Source organism: Serinus canaria, chromosome 7 (assembly GCF_022539315.1).
Source record: "Serinus canaria isolate serCan28SL12 chromosome 7, serCan2020, whole genome shotgun sequence".
Lineage (NCBI taxonomy): Eukaryota > Metazoa > Chordata > Aves > Passeriformes > Fringillidae > Serinus > Serinus canaria.
Window position 1 is genome coordinate 17,538,456 of NC_066321.1, and position 22,428 is coordinate 17,560,883.

Below are 22,428 nucleotides of genomic sequence, written 5' to 3' on the forward strand. Positions count from 1 at the left end.
GGATCAGGCCATCAGTGCAGAATTTAGTTTCTCATGGCTTTAGCTGTGATATGCAGAATGAGAAAGAGATAATGGGATAGAATTGCTTTTGCATTAAGCCCTCCTCAGTGACTGCAATTACAGGAGTAAAGCTGACTGTCCCTTATATATTACAGCTCTTCAAGAAAATCAGAAAATATTTTTAATTATGCTGGTGCCCACTGGATAAGCTTCTCTGAATAAGACTGTGACTGCTGAAGGATGAGACAGATGAGAAAGAAGCAGAAGCCTATGTAGGTTGGTCCAGTGCCAAAGCTGGATGACATGGCTAAAACAATAAAACAAAACCAAGGTTAACCTCACAGTAATTTTAGCAATATTAGAGAGCCCTCAAGCAGAGGTGCAGCGATGCTAAGTGGAGGTGATCGCATTTTAATTTCTTTCTTTAATCAAATATATCCAAATTCATCTTCCCTAAATAGCAAAACATATCAACAGCCAAATAGAAGATCAAGCACAAAAGACAAAAGATCACATTCCTCAAAGTCTGAAAGGCTTTATGCATACTCGTGCCACATTCTTCAATCTTCAAAGGAGGTCGTTCATATAAATTCAGTAAAGACAGTAATGTGTGAATCTGATGCTACCCTGACCCCTCTTCCACCTTCGAAAGCGACTCTAAAAGCTTAAACAGTAAAATTCAAGCAAAAAGGCACCTCCACTGCTGCCAAAGAGATAGATAGCCTATGCCTGAACTCAATTTACAAAACAGAGACATCACTGTATGTTAGCCACTTTAATAGATTCAAGTTTATTTTCAGAATATACATCTACCCCTTCAACAAACTGCAAAGCACAAACAGAATAAAAACGCTGACATAGACAACCTATAAGTACGACAGGCAGTGGAAAGAAAAAAATTAACAAATAATAATTACTTTATTTTCATAGCAAATTAGGAGTTTTACCTTCAGAATTTGCCACAGCAGGAACAAAAAATAATGCTTGTAATCTACTAATCCAGAAGGAAAAAAAAGGTAATGCACCTGTTCATGCTCAATATATTGCAGAAACCTGTCAGGAGCTCTGATATAGTCACCCTCATGTCTAATTCCATTATATCAGATGAAACACTACAAGCATTCATACACGACCAACCCTACCCAAGAAATATCAAGAAAAACCTACAGTAGTGTAGGTGTCTGTAGGTCTGAAGCATTGCAAGAGCACTAACAAGCTGCAAGCTACCAGTGAGTCTGGAAATGGCAGTAAACAGGATTGCTCTCAGTTTATGAGCCTTTTTCATAGAGCTGCTCCCAGTGACTGAAAGTTAGAACATGGGCTCATCCAGCAGTGCTTGTGCTACACAGCAAGAGCCAGGGGGCCATGAAGGCTGAGGAAACTAAAACACCAAAAAATTAGTGATGAATGTTCATCATATGTAGCCATCTTTCCAGCAGATGAGCAAGAGTTGGGAGATAGTTCTAAGCCATAGCATTGCTAGAAGGGAACGGAACAAACGCAAGGAAAATCTTTCTGCCTGGTCACCAACTCTGCAGAAACAATAGCAACAAATTGTTCTTGATACTAAACGATCCACTAACCCTACAAACTATTTCAAAAGTCTCAGGCTGCTAGTTTTCTGCCTGAAATTAGATTTTCTTCTTTTGCCTTGGAATGAACTTTAAATTAAATGCAAGGTAGAGACTATTTTCAAAGAAAATCTTTTTGATGCTTCTTTGTGCCGTAAAACCTGTCAACATATTCTAATCTGTTTAATTTTCAAGGTAGTTACTTAATATTCTTAGAGATCATTTCGCAAATAGAAAAAGAATAACAAATATAGAATTTAGAAAGATCATTTTTATTCTCCCTACTGACAGAAATAAGCAAAAGGATAGAATGGTGAGTCACATTTCCTTCCATTCACTCAATAAATCAAGTGCAGAGATGAAAACACACAAAAAATATTAAGACTAAACTTGAAAGAGTATTGATTAAAATATCTCCAGAAAATAGAGAGGAAGCAAGTGCTTTATATTATAATAAATGGATGCTACCACCAAACCTGGCTAGAAATATTTTATCAGTGTCGTATATAAATGATAGTAGAACAAGATAGAATGAAAATGCAATTTTAAAGGAACACAAGTATCTATATAAGACTTCATAATTATAATTCCTGTTACACTCTGTTTGCTAAAGAAACTCAAGAAAGAATGAACTGGGTTTATATTTTCTCAAAGTCAGTTACCAGTTTGGTATTGGTACATCATTATTTTAAGTTGACTGCACACGCTCAAAAATTTTAAAGTACAATATCCCCAAGCAGACTGCATACTCTCTGAGAAGGACATAACCCCTTCACTGAAGTCTAGTAAAAGCTTTCTCTCCCATTTTGGACCACCATATATATATAAGAAATTTCATGTAGACTTGCTGCACAAATATAAATTTCTCCTACAGAAATTATGCTAATCTAGCACTTAGCAAAATATCATCTCTTTTTAATTTTTCTTACAAGAAAGAAGAGCAAATATTTTCTGCAAGTCAACAATGCAAAAGCTTTATTTGGTTTGACTGAACTGCATCCCAATACCTGCAGACAGGCTTATTCATACCCAGGTATCCTATAGGAGGAATTACTAATTCCTAGGATTGCATAATTCAAAATGTATTTCATATGTTGTGTTACAAATATAATTGTGTGATTTGTTGTGCATTATTTAAAATAATTCTCTTGAATTTCCCTAACATTTCAATACTCTTTCACTGGTTATTTGAAGGGGAAATTATTGATTATTGGAGTTGCTCAATACTTTAAAAGAAAGGGAGTAAAAAGGGTAGTTTTTCTTTTCCATGAAAATTTCTCATTTTTTCTCATCTCCTAATATTTCTAGTAATGGATCACGTCAGCAGTTCAGTATTCTGCAGTAAGAGAGAGAGAGCAAGCATCATTTTCTGCTCTTGACAAGCTCCCCCCTAAATGTGCCTCTCAGATGTAATGCCCTATGTCACTGCCTAGCTCTGTGCAGCTTCTGTTTCCATGGCTGCTTTTAAAGGTTTTAAAGGCTCCTTTTCACCTGGAAATGTAAATTTGGAAACTCTATCAGGAGGATTGCCTAGTAAGTATTTTTAATCAAAAACTAAATTTTAGGGCATATATTTATAGCAAGCTTGCCTTAATACAACCCACAAAATTGCAAACACATCAGTTTTGCACATATAAAACCTACATTTGTGCAAATAAACAGGGCAGTTTGCAAACAGTAATTTGACCAATCATCTAGTTTGCATGTACAAATTCAGATTTGCCATGTGTGTAATGCCTGAGTTGGAAAATTTCCAGACTGAAATATAGAAACATCAGTAGTTCTGTAGTCAGACTGTTGACTAAAAGCAAAAATATTTCAAAAATCAGTCTAGCATTAAAGAACAAAAAATATCCCACCAAAAAAAAAAGACATAAGGTTCAACAGGACTTACCAGTTCAACAGTACCCTATTGTGAATCCAAATCTTCCAGAACTTTCAGAAATTAGGAACTCAAGCAGGATTTGAACCAAACACATTCAAGAGCAAAAATAATAATTCTGCATAAGATTTTCTATCATGTCAGCTGAAAAACACCTTTGAACTCTGACACATTTAATGGAAAATTGGTTTGCAGTGCAAAGCATGACAAAATTTTACAGACTATGCTATGAAACCAGCCCTGAAATCCTTAAGCCTCTGGAATACCAAAGTTGGAGAAAATCTGAATTGGTTTCTGGCTCAGCTGAAATAAAGAGGACTTATGATCTATTTTGTGAGTGGCTTTCTAGATAGCTTTTAGAGGGCTGGTAAGACCTGGGAGACCCTGTATGGCTTATGACAAATTTACATCTTAAGAATATCAAGTTTAACTAACCACAAAAATTATACCTCTGTAAATAGAGTCCAGAGGCAAGGTCCTCACATATTGGCTTCCACAGTGCCTTTAAGGACCTGCTCTCCAACCTGAGCTCCTTTTAATACCTAAATCAAACTGACAGGGCTAGGTCAGTACCATGACACTTGTCTTTTAGTAGTCATATGTGTATCACACACATACCTAGCCCTCACAGGCTGATGCATGAACAGACACACAAAAAAATAATTTAAAAGGAAAAGAAAGGTAACAAAATATGAAACCCAACAACATAGCACAATAGCCAGGTCTAGTCTTATGTTACACTTCTTTAAGTCTCTAAAGAATCTTCGAACCCACACCAGTCTTCTGACACTAATGGCCACAGTGATGCTGCTTGAGTAGTAGCAGCAGTTTGAGCAAGACATGAGTGATGCAGCATCTGTCAGAGGGATCGGTTCAGGAGGAGAGCTGCAGCTTAGAAAGCTGATGGAACTTTTCATGCACTCACTGAACATCAACTGTTCAAATACCCTCAAAGGATGTGCTCCTAAGTCTCATGGCATTTGGCCAAAAGCAGCAGGGTTCTAAATCAGCAGCAATAAGAGAGAATAAACTTTTCTCTAACATGGGCACTGATGTCAAAAAACAGCCAGTCCTCTAGGATAAAACAGATAATTTCAGTGGCATATGTCTCACCTAATTCTGATCTTTCAAGCACTGGCTAAAGTTATGGGGCAATATCTGTGGAAATCTAACCTTTCAAGGACACATGAATAGGGAAACAGATGGCTTGCAACAGACTGTTTAATCCCAAATCAAATAACAGAATCAGCATTTCAGAATGACTGCTTATACAGACACTTCTGCTAGAGAGTGTGGCCTACAGACAGGCAGCTTATGCAACAAGATGCCCAGAGAAGCTTATGTGTATATTAATAAAACATAGAAATTCAATATTTTAAAAAAATATTTTTCCATAAATGTGCTATGATTATAAACAAATCATCTGATCCCTTCTAGGACAAATACCTTCATTTAATACAACTTTTTAAAGTATAAATAATATTTTAAAATATGTAAGATATAATCATTTTACTTACGCATACCCCTTCCATAAAAAGCCATTATGCCTCAAAATTAGTCTTTTTTTATCATGTTCTGAAGCCAGTTAAAAAAAAAAAAAAAAAAATCAGTTGATAGAAAGTGATCAAAGAACAAAGCAAAAAAAATGGGTTTGCTCAACATTTAAGAGAATTTCATGTCACAACATGGCACACTAGGAATATAATAGCTATAAGAATAGCTCAAGCAGCAATATACTCGAGAAAAGCAACAAAACAACAGCTTCATTATCACGTGAAACTCCATCTCTTACATTACTAAAACTAGTCTTAGAATCACACCAGAGAATTAGCTGCTTGCTCACATGAATATCATGAGAAAAGTGTTCTTTTGACATCCATATGTTTGATATTCATATTGAATGTTTAGAAATATTTTCTTTCTTTGACTACCAAAAAAATTAGGAAATTTTCAAAGACCCCCAGTCACCTGCTTGCTGTATAACTGCTCACCAGTGAAGCCAACTCACCCTGGAAAGTGTAAGCACCTCACCAGCTGCACACAGCAGCAGCAGGGTCTGTACCTGCCTTTACTCAATATAGCTTCAGCCCTAAATATTCATCTTGATGAGAAGCATCTCATGTGTTAAATACTGCCAGTATAACCACAACTCATATCTTCAACATGACACCAGCCTGTTGCCTAGCAGAAATTTCAGTAAACTAAGAATCATTATAAAAGCTGGCAAATATAATTTACAACTATATTATGCTGTTGTTGAATTTCAACTTGCTTGTTGTTCAGCACAATAAACGAATGGATTTTATCCCCCAAAACCCTATGCCTTCAATTTAAGGGGCAGGGAACGGCTTTGTTTATCTAGAGATCAAATCCATAACTTACTGTGTTAGAATTCAGTCAAGCCACAAAGTAGAGGGGGTGTGTGATACATGACCTTTTTAGTCAGCTGGAAGACATAATCTAAATATCTTTAAAAAGGCTTAGTGCATAAGAAATCCACTGTCTGGCAGCCACCAAGTGACAGAATTCCCATCCTTCTTAATAAGCACTGAACCAGTTTGTCCAGCTGCTGTGATTCCATAATGCCAACAAAATATTGTAGCACATCATGTATAAAACAGACATCCATTCTTAATTTTTGGATATTGTATCATTAGTGGCAAGAAGGAGGTCTAATTCCTGAATTATGGAAACATTTTATCAATCTAAACCTCCCCTTTTAAGGGTCACCTTTTCTTCTCCCAGTTCCTTCCTGAAAACTATAGCATGGTCTTACTGAGTCATCTCAAAAGCAGGAACACATCTGCAGAGAAGAAGTCATATATAAATAATGTAGATCAATAGTTTTCAACATGTGGTCTGCAGACTCTTTGGGTTCACACGACCTTGCTGTGAAAAGGAAGCCTACTGCAGTAAGTTAACTTTTGCTGCACAGAGATACATGCCTCTGCTGAAAAGTACTTGAGGATCAACAAATCAAAAAGGTTATAAGGCAATGATGTAAGTAATCCGTTAGCACTTTTAATGCTTTGTAGATTTTAAATGCCATTTCCGTTTACTGTTTAAACAAAATGTAGTGATTTAGGGCTGGCTAACCTCTACAACAGAGATAATGAAAAATCAGTGTGTGATTGTACCAAACTCCCAATGGAGGAAATATCAATTAATTTATCTAAATAATGTTCTGATGAAGTAAAACCCTAAAATTTTGTACGTCTTTGAGCTTTGCAAAGCCCTTCATAGCTTAGCTCCCTTGGTATGTTGGTTTTTCATTCGTGTTTACTGACAAAAAAAAGCAGCAGAGTGAAAAAATATAGTTTACCACAGCTACAAGTACAATATTATCTTTGAACAAATCAGTAGAATTAATCTCTAACAAAAAGCATACAGAATCAATGAGGCTGTTAAATATAGACAACACTGAAAAATAAGCAGGCTATATTTGTTTGAAGAGCTTATGGGTTCCCCCCACATCCCTGCTCCTGCCTACAACTATTGAAAAGATGTCCTTATCTCAAGTACTTTTCATATATCAGAGAAGTGGTAAATTTCACAAAGCCTGCACTAATGTTTTGCATTTCCGTTCCAAGTGAAATGCACTTCAGTAAGTAAACATAAGTATTCAAATAAAACTGTTGCTATAGACAATGAAAAAAATAAAACAACCAAAAAACCATGCCATTTCAAAATAGATTGATAAATAAATCATTCTAAAAGCATTGGATAATGCTGTGGAACACTGAAGAGCCAAGGCATGCAATGCTGAGAACAGGGTTAGTCCCATTTTAGTGCTGATTTGGGTTTTGCTTTTGTGGGTTCGCTGCCCAGCCACATCCATGGTGCTTGACAAACATAAAACAAGATATTTGTATTCTAATATTTTGTAATTCTGTAGATAATTAAGTGAATCAGTGGAAAATAACCACATCCCTCTTACAGTCTGAGAGCACACTAAACAGCATGCACATATTCCTTTTTAAATGTTTCACACAGCTGAGGGATGGGGGTGGTGGGGGGTGACTTGCTTAAAAAATGTTTCGCCTTATTTTGCAAGCCCTGAAATTCATAGTGTGTTGGATGTGAGCACCTCAGGATTTCTATTCTCAGAACTTATTAGAAATTCATAGACAAAGTAACTTCTTTTACTAGAGTACAGCACAGGGGGTCACCAAGAACCACAGCCTCTGTATTCTAGTCACTAATTTAAAAATATGTCTTGACTTCGCAAATGATGTATGCACATGCCTAACTTCACATGCTGCCAGAGAGTCTCACTAGATTCAGCAGGGCCATCTACAGCAAGTTAAAAGCTAGCAAGATTTCAGGGCTTGGTGCTATAAAGACCTTCATATTCTCTAACATGATGCAAATGAAAAAAAAAATCCAAAACAAAACAAACAAAAAAACCCACACACAATTACTGTTTATTCATTCATTAGAGTATTAATTTGACTCCTAACCTGTATCTACCCTTTCTTTACCAGGACTTATCTGCTATCAAAAAACTTAGACAATGAATATTTTAAAATGAAATTACTTTAAAATCTCTGCATAATCTTTCCATAGAGTGGGGGGAAAGCTTCTGATGGCTTACCAGAGACCAAGAACAGTCATTCAGTTATTGCACACTGTTTTCTGGAACAAGCACTTCAGATCCTGGGTTGCACTTCAGATCCATCCCTCTGAATGGGACTCTCATTACTGACCTTTTCACTGTAAAGTTCCTGATGAATTATATGTGGTCAGTAGGCAGGAAAGAACAGCCTTTAGAGTAAGATTAATTTTAAACATATTTGAAAAAAAAAAAAAAAATGTACCAAAGGAGATGGCAAATGCAGTTTTCTGAGCAGCAGCCCATGCTGTTCTCTCATGTAGTCATGTCTTGCATCACACTCCTGTGTGCTGCCTCAGCTACTGCTTCTGACACCCACCATACTCAGCCCGTGGCAAAACAAGGCATTGCAGTTGTCTGCATTTATACTTCAGCAAGGTCCTCAACTGTAAAATTACTGCTCAATCAAACATGATAAAAACAAGATGTAACATGTGTCCTAGGGTAGAGAGAAGTCAGAAAGAAGGCAAAATACTATCTTAAAACCCAGTGGACAGATGCCCTGAATCAAGGTCAGTCTTCCAGCAAATTTGAATTTTTTCATCTTTTCTCTCAAATTTTTTATTTCTTCTGTCTTCCTGATTCCAAGTTTGAGCTTGTTTTTCATTCTTACACTTATTTCTTCCAGACAATCTATATTTTAGGAGACTGTTGTAAGTATAATCACTTGTATGTTTATCAACAAAACCCTTGAAATACACCAACCAGTCACCTACACTGTGGTCTGTCAGATTCAGATTCTCAAAAATCACTTAAATCCGATTTTTCCATTTCTTTTCACTTTTTCATCACATAATACTTGAATGGACTTTGCAGATCATATGCATTAAGTTGAGCTTTATGTGAGAAGCAAGAAAAAGACAAGTAATTTGTCCAATGTCACTCTTTCTGCCAAAGTAGGAGTACACTTGAAAAAAGTCCAGCAATCTACGACTGCTGAGAATGTCCTTATTCTATAAAAATCTTGCAAATAACAATAAAATGCTAACAGCTACTCTTGTTTCACCAAATCAGTGAGACTCTCAGCAATGTATGTTGATTATGAATGCTTCCAAATAACTTGTCCCCTTGTTTCTTAGGTCTGTCAAACCAGGGGAAATGACTCAATAAAACAAAAAACTATGGACTGAGAAAATTGATACTCACTAGGAATCCCCATGAAGAGTTCTCATCCAAAACATACTTGTGTAATATTTATTTTTTTTTAAATACACTTTCCATAAAAATTATTTTCAAATCTTAACTTACATATAACTGAGCTTCAGTTCTATGAAAAGTTGGTTAACAAAATTCTCTATGGCCATACTATGCTCTGCCGGCAGCATAGTTTTTCTAATTCAGAGTATTCCAGATTTTTTTTTCAACAAATTAACTTTCAGCATTGACAAACCCAGCTGTGTACTATTCTGTGTACTATTATTAGCTGCCTGGAATTATGACTACCATTGACTTTCAGCTTTCTCAGAAAACACCTTCTTCTTCCTCAGCCCCTGATGTAGTAACATTTTTCTGGTTTTAAAACAGTAATTAAAATTTAATTAAAGGAATTTTTTTGGTCTCTCTATCCTTTTAAATAGCAATGTGTTTTGGGGGGCAGAAATATAATAGGAACAACACTGGAATGCTTGGCATCCAGGTTGCTTATTTTTCTTAAATTGTTTATTTAATGCTGCTCCCTCACCCCCTGGGTATTGTTCTTGCCAAGACATATACATTTCTATTCATTCTATTTTCCAGTGGAATTTTCACAAAGCTAACACATACAGTATGCCCTAAGAGCCACTTCTAAGCTGCAGGCAGAATAAAACATATCCAAAAAGTAAATGTACCTTTGCAGTAAATTGTTGAGTAGATTTAACTTACAACAATAAACAATAAATAATAAAGTCTTTCTGAAAGCTAGAGAAGCACATGTGTCCTCTTCATTGATTTTATCACTTCATCACACACAACAAATCTGTGTCAACATGAGTGGCAAGTCTCTGAGGTAAAAGACGTACAAGTCAAGGCCAGAAAAGCAGACCACATGCTTAGGAATTTGTCTATTGTAACCATAATGAGGTGGCCTGCTGTCTCTAAGGAGACAATTCATGATACAGCATATACCCAGGGAGAAGTGAAAGACTATTTTATGAATCCAATGCAGTCAGCTGTAAGTCAATGAAGATTCAGTTTCTTAAAGAGACAGAGGGAGAAAGAATTCATGTGAAAAGCAGTGTCTCAAAAGACCTGATCATATGCAGCTGAATATTGCCAAGCACCAATACGATAACCTGCTGGTTATATATAACATAACCTGCTATTGCCACACACCAATTCTATAACCTATCAGCACAGCTACTCATGTAAGTAAAGATTAATCACATGCTCTTTCAAGAAGAGGCCTTTGATGCATAACATGATCTACCTTGTATACATAAATAGCATTTTTCAGCACTCTATTAATCCTGACAGCACTTCAGAGAGGCTGCCAGTATTAAAACACAATATCTGGAACATTCTGAGAAACAAAAAGGCAAAGTAATTTTTTCATATTTATACTGTACCTCACTCCACAACACAAAATTCACATTGGGTGACCACTGTAGAAAGCATATAGCAATAAACTAAAAGGAAGTTGCAGTCTGAAAACAACTAAAAATTAGGGTAACTGCTTGCTGTCTGAAGTGCTATTTACAGAATTCTGCTCAGAGAGGAATAAACCCCTCATTTTATTGCAATGACTGCTAATAATGAAGAAAACATTTTTATGGAGAATCTGTAATTACATATTATGTGTTTAATGGAGCAGAAGGGGGACTGAGAACTGAAACTAGTGGTCTAAAAAACCTTTAACTTTGGACATGAGAAAACAAGAAGGGAAGAAGAGTTGTTTATCAAAGAACAGCAAAATAAAGAATAGGTAAGTGTAAGGTGTTTGACTATTCAGTGGGAAGGGAACACATAGAAAACAACATAGTTTCTTGCTTTCTACCACAGACAAAAGAACTTTTTTTAAAAGAAAGACTATACTGAAAGGGTTTTTTAACAATTCTTTTTCCTACAAAAGCTATGTAGTAATAAAAGAGTTTTGTGCATACATTAGGAGATTATGTTTCATGCCCTGTAAATAGAGTGCATGGGCATGAGACTCTCACTGAAGTTTTCACAAAATATCCAAAAACTTTAGTTAGCCTCCTATTTTGTTTTTTCTGCACATTGGTAGAGTGTTACATGAAACAACATTTCAGACTCTTTAGTGGTAATTCTTGTAAGCACATTTAGTCATAAAGGTTATTCCCAAATGCTTTCTTTCACATATGCAGCTGAGAGAAGTAATGCCAATATCAACAGAGTTGTTGATTATGGATTTATAGCCTATAAATGTGAGGGCATATGGTGAGACTCTAAAATGAATATCAAATGTTCACAGAGCCTCACACAGATCATGAAGTGAAGTGTAAAGTAGGACACAAGTGACTTAGATGCAGTCATTTAGCATCTGCTCCAGCTGTATTAATTCAGGTTGGACATTATACAGTAGCATGATACAGACAGAGACAAGCAACTGCATACATAAGACAGCTTGAATATGTCCTAGCCAAAAATGAACTATCATGCAGCAGAGCTGGGTTTCCAGACAGACATTCCCTCTCCATTATTAGGTGAAACAAAAATGGGTCTTTTATTTATACCATTCCTGAATGTTTTCTATAGTCCTCTCTTTCCTTCCTTACAAGTAGGAGAAAAGTTGTTTTCTAGGCATCACACCCAGCATAATGTATGCAACAAGAGTAACTCAATATACTTTCTCTTGAGAGATACAGTTGAGCATAAAATGAAAATCAAAGCAGCTAAGAGAAGGTACCTTAAGCCCGTGGAATTTCATTCACTTCGCCTAGACACTTAAACTGTGTCTTTGACAAGCACAATCACTTCCTTGGAAAAGGACACATTGACAGCAAATCCAATTTGAAGATCTAGAGCCTTCACATCAGAAACAATCATCACTCAAAAAACACAGAGGAAGGAGAGGGAGAGGCTGCTTTCTGATGTGGTTCACCTTAAGGCTCCTTACAATGAGACCAGAAGCAAAGGAAGAATTGATTTCATGATGCAAAGGTAACACTGTCAGTACTCGTTTTGACAGAAAGTGGACAGCAATCATTAATGTAATTTATATGAACTGTAAATTTACATGAACTGTAAATTACTGAGGTCTGTCTTTCCATAGCTTACAAAGCTGGATGGCACACCACAATAATGCTAAACAGAAGTGCTGGTTCTTGAGGTGACCATTTAGTATGCTGCATGTTTGTTCACACTAGTCTCTGTAGTCCAAGCAGATGGATGTCAGTCTGTCTCTCTCTTATACGCACTCTACCACATTAGCAAGGCAGAAATAAAGAATAATTTAATTGAATGCTAAAAGTTTACTCTTGCCACCTGTTTTTACCATTACCAATTAAAATTGATTGTTTTCATATTAGCAGTGGTTAATAACTTGATTGCTTTGAATCTGCTCTGTCAAATAACCTAGATTAGGGGAATGAGTAATTCATCAAGTCAAAATGAATATAAATAAAAATGTAGAGAAGAATTTATGGAACTCCAAAATGCAGGACCAGTACTGCTAGGGTTAACTAAAGGATTTCTCTTTATCTTGCAATAACCAGTTTTTGCTTTACTTCTCCAGTCTCTTTATTTCCTATTCTTTTGTTTCACTGTTCTCCAATTTTCTCCTTTTTGGTTCTATTCTTCTAGGTTTTGAATAGTTGTATAGTTCCCACTCTTGTTTTTTCATCTAGCACAATTTAAGATGGTTCCATTTTTCAGCAATTATTGAGCTGATAAAAGCCAGTCCAGAGCGCTGTCAAAATTTAAGGGATTAGTAACAAAATAAACAAGAAAAGACTGGTCACAACTGCTGCTTCCTAGCCCTGTGGATATATGGCAGCCCTGGCAGAACATCAGTCATCTTTAAAGCCCAAAGAACCACTGGTAATCTGAAACACAACATTTTCCTGCTGAGAGAAATGCTGTCTTCGTCACTAATTTTTGTTCACATGCTCTCTGTGTTTTGGACTAAAATTGGTCAGGTTGCAGACACCAAATTAGGTAGATTTCAGATACAAGGTTATTGTAATTCTTGGCTAGAATCTCAACATAGAACTCAATCCTTAGCTATCTCCAGCCTTTAACAGAAGCTTTCAAAAGAGCCATCAGAACAAGTAACTTAAATGCCAGTGTCAGGGACAAACACAAGTTTCAATTGAATATTTACGAAAATAGTAAATGCTTTTCCAATAAGAATTGGCAATATTAGTAAATTTTCTAGTATCTTTCAGGCTGGTTTTGAATATTTGATCTACAGAAGGCTATTAATGAAAAATTTTAAGTTGCAGAAGTTTCATGACTCTAATCATGAATTAAATTTATCCTCTTAAATAATGGAATTTGTTACTTGTTAAACTGAAGTTCAAACATTTCTAACTCATTACAGAGCAGAAAAGGTATCACAGAACTTCAATGAACAATCATTGAAGATATCATCAACAGCAAAGAGCATAAGGCTCAAGTGACCAATTCACAACAAAACAGACAAATTTGTTTACAGTCACTTTTTTCCTACTCTCCTGTCTATCTGCAAATACTGAGCTTGTTTATTTATTGCAGACTAGTGTATTAAATAGTATAATGTCAGTATAGAATACTTCTATAAACTTAATCATCTTGTTTAACAGATTAACATTTAGCTATAAATGTTCTTTTTCTCTGCATATAGAAATTTCATTTAAAAAATAAGTAGAGCTGCAGTGCCATGGATTTTACATTACAAAATTATGAAGATGTTGAAGTCTTCAATATTGTGTGCTTAGCACCGCATCTTCATTATATCCAATATTGTTAAAAGCAAGTTTTGCTCTCTAATTAAGTTTCATCCTTGGCTGTCCCATTGCTTTTGCTCATGGCTACATCCCAATTTGATTATTATAAAGAATCTTCTATTGATTCTACGAGGTTGACAATTTGCCTAATGGAGGGCAAGAATAATTTGTGACTGTGACTTCCCTTCCTTTCCAAAGTGTGCCTCTACAGAATTTGCAGATGACGTATGAGCAGTGCACATTAGGTTCAGAATGAAAACATTTGTCAGCCAGATATCTAATGGCCCATTTCATGGTGAATAGATGATGTTCGAAATATGCCAATTTTCATGGGTATTCTAATTACAGCTTTGATGGGTATAGTTTTGTTTACCTCATATATTTACCTAACAGGTACAAAAGCTCTGAAATCATCTTCATTCTCATATCTACTTTGCAAAGCTTAAATTTGTGGAAGCCAATCAAATTTCCTTTCCAATGAGAACTAAAAGGTTGCAACTACAATACCTAAAATTTGAAACATTAGATGATGAAAATCAAAGAACTGGATTAAATGCAGAAAAGAGAAACAAATTTCTTCCACCTGTTTAGAAAGGTAGACTCATTCATCACCTACCCAATGCAATTGTAAGCCAGCATCCAGTTAGTTTTAAGCACTACTGAGTACTACATTAAAAAAAACCCCACAAACTCTATTCTAGTTACATTTTCCCCCACACATTTTTATACATATAGAGGATTTTAAATTAATTCAACACTACTGTAGAATTTCCTAGATTGGATATTATTTATTAATTTCTGAAAGCATCATGCTGAAAAGAAGTGTTTTAAGCGAGATAAGAAGGGAATTCACATCCCTTGCCCAGTTGAGCACAATTAAGCTGCTGTGTTGCTTAAGCACATTTAAAATCTCAGCATTTGTTTCATTATCTATGAAGGATCTTACAAAGATTCAAGTATTTGTGTTTCTCTCTGCCTTACAAAAAACGTTTCAAAAATGGAAACACAGAGGCAGAGATTTCATGTTGTGTTAGATGCTGTCAAAGAGGTCTCTTTTTCTCTCCCTTTCTCTGTTGTTTCCAGACATCCTTCTCTCCATTCGCCTTTGTTTGCTAAAGTAGCTTAGTGACTGTAATAAAGGGAGCCCAAGTGTCAGCTTGAGACTGCCATGAAAACTAACATTCACATAAACCATTTTTTCCACTTTTGTTAAGCTCCTTATCAAAAGAACTCTCCATCTCTCTCACTCTCTTTTACTCTCTCTCGTCTTCTGTCCTTTTTAGGATATCTTTCTAATTTTATTGAGACTCCTCTGTTAAGGTACAGCACTATAGTTCAGTAACTATAGGAAAGTGAACCCAAAAGAGCCAGCTTGAGACTACCACAAACCATTTTCACTTCTTATGTTAACATTTCATCTCAAAGGACTCTTTTCTCTCTCTGTCAGTTGCAAGGCATCTCTTTGTCTCTATTGTGCTTACTGCGCTAAGGTGCCTCATTGACTGGAGTGAAGTGAACTCAAGCGTGCCAACTTAAGGCTGGCACACATTTTTTAATTTGGTTGAAGTTGACAGCCTAAAGGACTCAGTTTCGGAGCAGCAATGCTCCTCTCCTCCCCTACCTCATGCCCACTCCACTAAGGTAGCTCCAAGATATATTTGCTTTATTAGTATTTTCTACATTATGTATCAAATCTGACAGAATTTAATCAATAATAATCCTGTAGATAATTAAAATATATTCCTTTTATTCCTCACCACCTTGGACAGAACATGGGATACTGAAATATGAATACCAAATTGCCAAACACACACAGCGCTATGCCTGCCAAAAAGCTTAGGAGAACTTAGAAGTAAAGCCTGCTTGAAAAAGAAATACCTACGAAAATTAGAGACTTGGAAAAATTTTAAAAATAAACATCCAAACTTCCCAGTTTAGCCTGTGAAGTTTCATGACAACTGAAATAATAAGTATAGATTTCTAAACTAAGTCCTGATCACTTTGGTTTGACCTTTTTATAACATCTCTCATTCCTTTGAGAATATATTTTGGTGACAATCTCATTATTAAATTTAAAAAACCCTATGATTAAATGAATTATGACAACCAAACTCATATCCCTGAGTGGAAGGGTGCAAGCTGAAAGACAAGAACCAAAACTGACTAAACTGGAAATTCCCAGGACAGAATTTAAACCACCTGATGTCAGCACTTAGAACTAGCAAGCCTTAGGTACTTGAAAGTTTCACTGGATTAAAAAACCCAGAAAAAAAAATATCCAGTGTGCAATATTTTCCAACTTGTTTTTTGCTTGTTTTCAGTGATGTCCTTCACTTACTTTCTATGTCTTTCACAATTCCTGACAATATTCAGTTAGCTCAATTTAACATTCTTAGCTCTCTTTTGCATTGCTTAAATTAAGTCATGTAGTTTTGAATTGGAAAACAAAAATGGACACTCAATATATCCCTCAGTTTTTTCACAGCCCAAACCCCACACTTTGCAGCACAGAAAATCTGTATGTCTTAAATTCAAGATGTAGTTAAAAAAAAAAACCAAAAAAGCTTGTTTATTTTTGCACAAATCAAAGATTCATAATGAAGTTAGCCAGAAAAATCTGTTCCACTTATTTTCAATTTTTTCCTTTTTAAATACCTATGGATCACACTAGAATTTCAGGAACATGCCAAACATGGACAAAATCCATTCCAAGTAACAAGTGATCTTAAAAACATGCCCATTAATTGTGAACACAAAAATGTTGTGATTTCGGTCCACACAAAATTTAGTATCACATCCTGTCCATTATACCAAAAGTCAGCATTCTGTACAGAAGTCATTTTACTTCTGACACTGCCAGTAAAAGCCTTAATCTTGGTCACTACACTTGGGATCTTTCTAGCTCCGGAATATACTGCTGGGCAACCATGCCAAATTCACTGAACATCACCCCAAGACATCAGCATTCAAAAATGTAGGTCCTTCCACGTCAAAATGGTTTTATTTTTCCATGTTTTCACTCTATTTCTCTTCTTGTTTCTGAGACTTTATAATTCAGTCAAGTCTATATATTTCTTGTTTCACATTGCCACAGCCAAGAGATGCAATTCACCCTACAGAAAAAGAATTAGGAAAAGGTGCAAGTTTATAACACAGAAGCTAAAAATTAATAAGAGAAGGGAATAAATATGGATTGTAAACTCCAGAAAGCTTGATTTTCACACCATGCTCTAATTGAAAACACTCTTTTATACATCAGTGCTTATTAACAAAATGAAGGACTACAAGATTCTGAGTAGTCAAGGTCAGGGATTCACAGAAAAGCAAACAAAACTCAAAAACACCCACACCCGGGCATGACCAAATAGTGACTAAGAACAGGGCTGGTGATGATTTAGTAGAAAACCTAACATGAGCCAGGTACATAAAAATATGTGTTTAAGCATAGGGTTTCAAGAATTTATCTAATGTTGGAAAGAACCACTTGCAAATAATAAATGAACTGTAAAAAACTCATATCACCTAATTGTAAGCATATTAGCCATTTTATCTCAATATTTAATAAATTTCAATATTCGGTTTAACTCCCTTATATGACTACCAAAATATCCAAAGTCACTACTCTGAAGGAAATCCTTAAAAATAAATTGTTTAATAAGAGTCACAATTTCTGTTAGGTCCATGAGCATTCTGCCGTTGCTCTTGGTAGAATTAATTTTCATTAGTGCTTTTGGAAGACTGCTAGAAGCAGAGACCGGTGTTTTCTGATTTTGGAGTAAAGGAATGTTTACTTCACATTACACCAGCATAAAAGGCAAGTTTCACAAGCTGTGACCAGTTAAATTAACTATGGAAATTCCTTGTGACAAAGCAAATCAGTCTCCTGGGTGAAATGATAGGATGTGCTGTAAGCTATATCTTGCACAGATCCATAAGAGACAAGAAGCTTTCTGAGAACTTTCTGGGCCCTTTTTCCTCTTAAAAACAGTACTAATCTATTATTTGCCACTAGGAAACCTAACAAAATGTTAAAATGCTCTAAAGCCTGCAAACTTGTCTGTGGCAAACAGCAAAATAAATACAACTGGCCAATTTCAATCAGATTTCTTTGGCAATTTTTCAAAGATGGTAAGAAGCATGACACCAGCACTCTGCCAGGCCTCATGTGTCTCTGAATATTCTGTAAACAAAAGCACTTCAGTGCATCCCCAATCAAAGTCACACCAGCTGTTGTTCTTCCTGCACTTATTCTCTGCAGTGGCAAAGAAGACAAAAATCATACTGCTTGGAGAAGAAAGGGGGAAAAGAAAAACAAGTGAAACACACATCAGGAAAAGAAAGGGATATTAATGGCTACTTCAAGAAGAAAAAATTTTATTTCCAGCAGGCATTTTGATACCCTCATAAAAAAAGGGCCATGATGATGATGATGCCATAAAAAAATAAAACTGTATCAAGCAAGGACTTTCATTTCTTTTTGACTCATACAATTTTACCAGATTTGGTAAAGTTCACAGCACTTCAAGAAACAACAGAAAGACACATTAACTCTGCCGTAGTTTGTAGAAAGTTTCTATGAGATAGAAAATGTATTCATGTTGAAAATATTGAGTCACTAAGCCCTCAGACTGCATTCCAAAAGTCTACCAGAAACATTTCAATCAAGAAGTGAGTATGTGACAGCCAGGCCATTTGGGCTAAAAAGCATTGTGCAGAATTATGTCGGGTGAATCTAGTGCCCTCTAAATGACCTCGTATTATGGGCATGGTATTAAGTCATGGAGAAACCTGTAAGTAAGATGAATAATTTTTCTCACCTTAAAAAATAAAATTTAAAAAATAGGAAAGGGAAAACTCAAATTCCCAGTAAGAATGCTAAATTACCCCCTCTCCCAACAAAATGCTTCACTTTCATTTCCAAGTAGCAGTAAGCCTATTGACCCCCACGGTGTTATCCTTTTCACTGCTCTTACAGTACTTTCTTTAATCTCTTGGATCAAAGATTGGTCAATAAAAATCATCTCTGCTTTTGTGGGGAGCAAACAAACTTCACTGAGACCTATGATAATTTTAAATCTTCACTAAAATCCTTGAGAAACTAAACAAAACAAAATAAAAAAACTTAACAAAACACCACACCAGATATATGTTGATGTTGACTTTGCAACTGGAAGTGCTTTTGTTCTTTTTATTCTATAATAATTTTTTTGGAGTATTTTTGACTATTATTTTATTAATTTAATAAAAATTTATTTTTTATTCTTTTCATACATGTTGCATTAATTAGTTTTAGGTCTTGAAAAACTAAACCTAAATAATTTTAACACACTATTATACACTATTTCAAATAAAATGGTTTTTAAGTCCTAATTGTAGAAAAATCTCTGCATCCTCCACAAAGATTAAAAGATTGCACAGTGTTTCCACAACAGAAGTATTTGGTGAGACAGTTTTTAACACATAGTTTCCAGAATACACGGCATCTGAAGGCTTTGTGTTACACCTTTGGTATCAAAACTAACAAGAATCCGAGCCAGGCGTAAATAAAAAAAGAAGTTTAAAAAAAAAAAAAAAGCCCCAGTAGAATTTTTTTGCTTTAGAAAAAAGAAAGCCAAATCCTAAACCCAAACATCCAAAGGTATTATCTCTGTGCTACGTTACCTTGCCTTACAACTTAACTAATTTTTTAATTCTTTTTCAACCTACTCCTCCTGTGTACAGCATCCATATCCTGACCCTATTATTCAGAGTGTTTCTAATACCCATCAGCTTCCCTGTCATCTAAACTGAAAGGAAGTGATTTCTGTTTAGCTGAAACTCCTTGAAGTCATTCATTATATCACCGATCACTGCATCTTCATCTACTGTGGACTCCCTGATGAAAGCTGAGCACTTCCCTCTCCCAGAGCCTCAAAAAAAAAAAAAAAAAAAAAAAAAAAAAAATCACACAGTGGATGATCCTTTTGATCTGGCTGTGACACAGGTACAACTTTGAATGTTTTCACCAGGTCCTCCAAGACAGTGCTGGAAGGTCTTGACATTGTCTCTAAGGCATGCAGTAAGTAATCTCTTGCTATCACAATTTTATGGTCACCTCCAAACTGCACTCTTCCTTCCCTTAGGAGTTGCTCAAGCCCACATTGCTACCAAGAAGTCTCCCCATTTCACCAATTGTATTTGCCTAGCCCTCAGAACAGGTTGTCTGCAAAGCTGCTGAGAGATTCATGGTCAAGCATTCCTCATAGAATCACCAGTAACTCCAGTGAAAAACAACATACGCATGTGCCCAGAACATTTTAGTCACAATAACTGAGAATTTCCATCATTTTGGACTACATCTTTAAAAAGGAGAGATACCAGAATTTGATCTTGCATTCAGACAGGCTTAAACCAAGTCTTAAATCTGCTATAAATAACATCCTTGTTTAGTAACAATTTCCTCCTTTATTTTATAACTTAATGCCATTTTTTAGGTCACGTTGAAAATAGATCAGAAGAGTCAAAGGGGAAAGGGAATGTTTTCTTATTTTTTCTACATGGCACCTTGTATGCACTATGAAGATGTAAAATAACACATCAGGCTAAATACCACCCATAATTACTGAACTATAATTATTTCCTCACACCTTTATTGCAAGGTCAGGAGTTATTCTACTAGATATTTTGAAAAAATAAACAGGCCCTTGCTTCCAAATGCAGATCATTCAATTCCTGATGACTGAGCAGTTAGTGTCCCCACACCCTAACACCACATTAAAGATTATGGAGATGCACTTGGCATATTAGGCATGGCCCCTCAAGTCCCAGGAAGAGCAAAAGATGCTTGGAAGACAGATAAAGTTGAGGTGAATCTAGAATAGCCTAAAACAACAAGGGCAACCTTGCATTTACTGCATGAACAAATTCCCCATTATTTTACTCAAAACTTTGAGCATACAAGCAACAGACAGTCCAAACCCTGAACGGTCTGTCCCCACTGCCCCTGCCACGACCCCCCATCAGGGAAAAAAAATTTTCATTTAGAATACAGATGAAAAAAGTAGTTTTTTAAAAACTTAGGTATGAACAGGTTGTTACTGAAGAAACGACCTTTTTCCCTATGATGTAGAAAGGGAGCCTGCTGGACGTTTCCACAGTGTCAGTGATATTAGTGCACAGAGAGGCTAACAAAAGGCAGCCATGCTGTCTGCTGCAGCACTAAAAATGGAGAAAATACAGTAAGGTGAAGGGAAAAAAAGGCAGAACAAGCTAATTTCAACATCAGTTTTAACAGCAGATTTAAAAATAGAAGTTGATACTTTTATGACAGACTAAGCTGACATTGATTCAGTCACATTTTTATGGTAACCTCAGAAAAATATTTCTTTGTTTAAAGAGACTTCATATTGATTCAAAAAATATAATACATATGCATAGTTATATATATAGTTTTCCCTAAATCTCAGTGCATCTGACACGTACATCACATGCAGCATCTATTGATACATTTTTGCTGTTAGATCATTTTTAAGATTTCCCATATCTGATAATAGTAATTCATTTAAAATATCACAGGTTTTTTTACATAAAAAACTCTCATTATAAAAATGGATACTTCATATAGAAAATAGGTTGCTGTTCTCTAAAACTGACTCTAATGTTAGTTGAATATTAATAAAAATCCATAAACCATTAGTACATTATAGCTGCTTTGTTCTGAATTACACAGACCTTTTATGTTTATTCCTCAGTGAAAATGCATTAAAAAAGAAAAGAAATCCTCTCTAATTGTGCTCTCTGAAGATAGCTGGTAAAAAAATTTCTAGCAGCAATAAATCAATTGTAGTATTAAAACGACCTGCCAGGTGCATCTTCTGTGTATCAGACTAATTAAGGGAATGTATTAATTGCAACTATTCATCAACACCACCAATGTTAGATAACCCTTACAATGAATCTTTTTACAATATTATCCAGCAAGGAACCAGCAGTTTGACAAGATATAGGGGATTAAACAACAACAACAAAAAAATCTTATAAAAAACCCTATGCAGAGCTTTGTTTATTACATTTTTCCCAATTCTTTGCTAGTAAATCAATCAAACACAAGAAATCATAAGTATATGTACATATGTAGTTTGTACTCAGAGATATTTCTGTCTCAGGAAAGAGTTTCACAAGGTCTCAGGTACTAACGTGGGGTTTTGCCCTCCCCCCAAACCTAATTCATTAATATTTTCTGCATATGTATAGATTCAGATATATTTTCTGTATCTATGAGCCAAATGTGACCCAAAGTTGGATCATCAGGCCTTCGCTGGAAATAACCATTTACTTCTGAAAGTAAGCTTAATGGTGTTTTTGTTATTTTACCACCAGGATGTATTTATCACTTTATACATTATTATAAATGTAAAGCACAAAATTTCAGTCTACTGGTTTGTATGAGTTGCTGATTCCCCCAGTCTTATTTTTGTGATTTTCAAAACTTTGAACTGTTTTTCAAAAGTTTTAAGG